At 40.1% G+C, this 4,450-nt stretch overlaps 1 pseudogene; it reads right to left on the bottom strand.

The window, feature by feature from the left end:
- Window positions 1–1,713: 1,713 nt before the first annotated feature.
- Window positions 1,714–3,450, bottom strand: LOC129525989 (tigger transposable element-derived protein 1-like; annotated as a pseudogene).
- Between the last annotated feature and the right edge of the window lie 1,000 nt (window positions 3,451–4,450).

The raw sequence follows: 4,450 nt of genomic DNA on the forward strand, positions 1-4,450 counted from the left end.
CAAGTAATAACATATACTCATTTTCATTTGGTTTTCATGATGTAACAGTTCCTGTTTATGATAAGGAAACTCAGAGAGATTATAACTCCTCCAGTATCACCAAGCTATGAAAATATGAAACCAGGATTCGAATTCAGGTCTCACAGTTCCACACCCACTATTTTTTCACTTCAACTACATTAAAACAATAAAAAAATTAGTAAATGCAAATGTCTGAAATAAATGAGGAAAATCACCATTTTAAAATTAGCAAGCTGCTTCTGTCTTCTAGACTAGAGATTTGGATTTATCTTTGTGGCAGACAGTCCCATTGTTCTGGGAAAAGGAAAAAGAAAACATATGCTTGAGAGGGGCTCTGCGGTTATGCAAGTAGAAAGCAAACATCTGCTCGCCTTTTTTGGAAAAGACTCGAATGCAGTGAAACATCCCTAATGTTCATGCGTCCTTCATTCACTCCGTATTTACTGAGTACCATGTGTGCAAGTCATTTCAGAATGAGACACTGGATGCCATATAATAAAGTCTTTATTCTTGTGAATTATGTTTCAGAAAGAGAAATGTTTTGTTCCCAGTGAACATTTTGTCTGCTCTATTTAACCTACAACCTATGTGGACCCCCTTGCAAAGTGGGTGTATCAATGTTTGAGCTCTTTGTAGAAGCTGAGGAGTTGGGAGGAAGAGACTTCCGCAAGGAAGTACAGACTTGCACATCCTGAAGGAAAGACCAACACTCTCTCAAGGTCTGGTGCCACGCAATCCAAGCTAGTGTAAAGAATCCCACTGAAAACGTTGTTTGAGAGGAAGAGCCAGATGCCAGGAAGTGTTAATGTCTGACTTGAGTGTTCTGATGATTTGAGGGAGCTGGAGGTTAAACCTACACCCCTGCAAATAAAGGTAGAGTTTTTCCTAAAGAATGCTTATACTTCCAGTCTGTCACTGCACACAGGCAATTCTAGTACAGAGAATGCAATTGTGGCAGTGGGCGTTGGAGTATGGAGAAGTCTATTTCCCATCTCTAGGGCCTGGGGAAATTTTACAAGGTTTCCTCATAAGGCTTGGTTCCTTCTTATAAGTAGGGTGATTGGGGAGGACCAGACTTTGCCTAGGTTGAGGACCACTGGGAGCCAAGTGATTTTCACAGCTCTAAGAAAAGCCACAGTTAGAACAGGGGTGATTTCAATTCTACAATGGGCATACCTCAGAAGTACTGTGGGTTCAGTTCCAAATCACCACAATAAAGCAAATATCACAATAAAGTGAGTCACACAAATTTTTTGGTTTCCCAGTGCATAGAGAAGTTATGTTTACACTATACTATAGTCTATTAAGTATGCAATAATATTATGTCTAAAAAACAATGTACATATCTTAATTTAAAAATACTTTATAGGCTGGCGTTGCTGGCTCATGCCTATAATCCTAGCACTTTGAGAGGCAGTCGTGGGAGAATCACTTGAAGCCAGAGTTCAAGACCAGACTGGGCAACATAGCAAGACCCAGTCTCTACCAAAAAAATTTAAACATTAGCTGGGCATGATGGCATGCGCCTCTAGTCCTAGATAGTCAGGAGAATGAGGCAAGGGGATCGCTTGAGCCCAGGAGTTCGAAATTACAGTGAACTCTGATCATTCCACTGTACTCTAGTCCAGGTGACAGAGTGAGACCCTGTCTCAAAAACATAAAAGATATTTTATTGCTAAATATCCAAAATGATTATCTGAGCCTTTGGCAAGTTGTAATAGTTTTTGCTGCTGTAGGGTCTTGCCTAGACGTTGATGGCTACTAGCTGATCAGGATGGTGGTTGTGGAAGGTTGGGGTGGCTATGGCAATTTGTTAAAATAAGACAACAATGTGCTTTGCTGTATTGATTGACTCTTCCTTTCATAAAAGATTTCTCTGTGGCATGCAACACTGCTTGATAGCATATTACCTACGGTAGAACTTCTTTCAAAATTGGAGCCAATCCTCTCAAATCCTGCCACTGCTCTATCAACTAAGTTTATGTAATATTCTAAATCCTTTGCCATCATTTCAACAGTGTTCACAGCATCTTCACCAACAGTAGATTTCATCTCAAGAAATCACCTTCTTTGTTCATCTCTAAGAAGCAACTCCTCACACACTCAAATTTTATCAGGAGGTTGCAGCAATTCCCTTGCAGCTTCAGGCTCCACTTCTGCTTCTTTTGCTATTTCCACCACATGTGCAGTTACTTTCTCCACTAAAGTCTTGAATCCCTCAAAGTCATCCACGAGGGTTGGAATTAACTTCTTCCAAACTCCTATTAATGTTTATATTTTAAACTCCTCTCATGAATCATGAAAGTTCTTAATGGCAGCCAGAATTGTGAATTTTTTCCGGGTGATTTTCAGTTTACTTTTCCCAGATCTATTCATGGAATCACTATCTATGGCAGCTATAGGCTTTTAAAATTTATTTATTAAATAATACAACCTGAAAGTTGAAATTACTCCTTGATCCATGGGCTGCAGAATAAAGCCTAACACAGAAGGCATGAGCTCTTGGGTGACTAGGTGCATTGTCAATGAGAAGTGACATTTTGAAAGAAATATTTTTTTCTGAGCTGTAGGTCTCCACAGTGGGCTTAAAATATTCAGTAAACCATGCTGTAAACAGATGTGCTGTTATCCAGGCTTTGTTGTTCCATTGACAGAGCACAGGCAGAGTAGATTTAACATAATTCTTAAGGACTTTAAGATTTTGGGAAGGATAAATAAGCATGGGTTTCAACTTAAAGTCACAGCCAGATTAGCCCCCCTAACAAGAGAGTCAATCTGTCCTTTAAAGCTTTGAAACCAGGCCTTGACTTCTCCTCTTTGGCTATGAAACTCCTAGATGGCATATTCTTCCAATATAAGGCTATTTCATCTGCATTTAAAATCCATTGTTTAGTGTAGCCACCTTCAACATTGAACTTAGCTACATCTTTTGGATAGCTTGCTGCAACCTCTCCATCAGTACATGCAGCTTCACCTTGCACATTTGTGTTATAGAGACAGCTTCTTTCCTTAAATTTCATGAACCGACTTCTGCTTCCTTCAAACATTTCTTCTGTAGCTTCTTCACCTCTCTTAGCCTTCACAGAATTGAAGAGATTTAGGACTTTGCTCTGGTTTAGGCTTTAGCTTAAGAGAATGTTGTGGCTGGTTTGGTCTTCTATCCAGGCTACTGAAACTTTCTTCATAGCAGCAATAAGATAGTTTTACTTTCTTGTCACTAATGTGTTCATTGATGTCACACTTTTAATTTCCTTCAAGAACTTTTCCTTTGCATTCCCCACTTGGCTAACTGTTTGGTGCAAGAGGACTGGCTTTCAGACCATCTCGGCTTTGGACATGCCTTTCTCACTAAGCTTAATCATTTCTAGCTTTTGATTTAAAGTGAGAAAACATGAGACTCTTCCTTTCACTTGAACACTTACGGGACATTGTAGGGTGATTAATTGTCCTGCTTTCAATATTGTTGTGTCCCAGAGAATAGGGAGGCTCAAGAAGAGGGAGAAAAACAGGGAACACCTGGTTGGTGGAGCAGTCAGAACACACACAACATTTATCGATTAAGATCTCTGTCTTACAGGGGCACAGATCTCAGCGCCCCAAAACAATTACAATAGTGACATCAAAGATCACTGATCACAGATCACCACAACAGATATAATAATAATGAAAAGGTTTGAAACATTATGAGAATTATCAAAATGTGGCACAGAGATACAAAGCGAGCATATGCTGTTGGAAAAACAGAGCCAATAGACCAGGTGGATATAAGGGGTTACCACAAACCTTCAATTAGTAAAAACCACAATATCTGCAAAACACAGGAAAGCGAAGCACAATAAAACAAAGTATGCCTATACTTACGTGGTTGGCCTCAGTTGTATTACGGGGAATTATGGAAGGGCCTGTGCTACATACAGTTCAGACAAGCTGGAAAACAGGAGGGCAGAGGTCTATTTCCTGAGATCAAGTAGAGGGTATGAGAGTGGTCTCTGGAAGGTGGCAGGGATGATCACAGCAGCCCAGCCCTGAAGGTCATGACAACACAGAGGAAGACAAAGAGACCTGGGGAGTGGAGGAGGGAGGAACAGTGAAACCTGACACTGAGAGCTCTCAGAATACTGAGAGAACAGTTGAGGTAGGGGGTTCCAGTTTTTAGCATTTGGGCAAGAAAACGAGGGGAGTACACAATTTCATAATTTAGGCAATTACAAAATAAATAAATAAATGTCTCTATTCTGTAGTCATGCTGATGAGGCCTGAGACATATGGGTCAAAGCCCTCTGTCTCTAACTGCCCCATCCCTCAGATTGCCAAGAGCAATAGGCTTCTGGAAAAAGATTCAAATGACCTTAAGATAGGGTCAACAAAAGTTGTTACAGATGATTAAATGTATGTCTGAAACACTGATTTATGCCACTGGAGTAATTAA

The sequence above is a fragment of the Gorilla gorilla genome, chromosome 10, assembly GCF_029281585.2.
Source record: "Gorilla gorilla gorilla isolate KB3781 chromosome 10, NHGRI_mGorGor1-v2.1_pri, whole genome shotgun sequence".
Classification (NCBI taxonomy): Eukaryota; Metazoa; Chordata; class Mammalia; order Primates; family Hominidae; genus Gorilla; species Gorilla gorilla.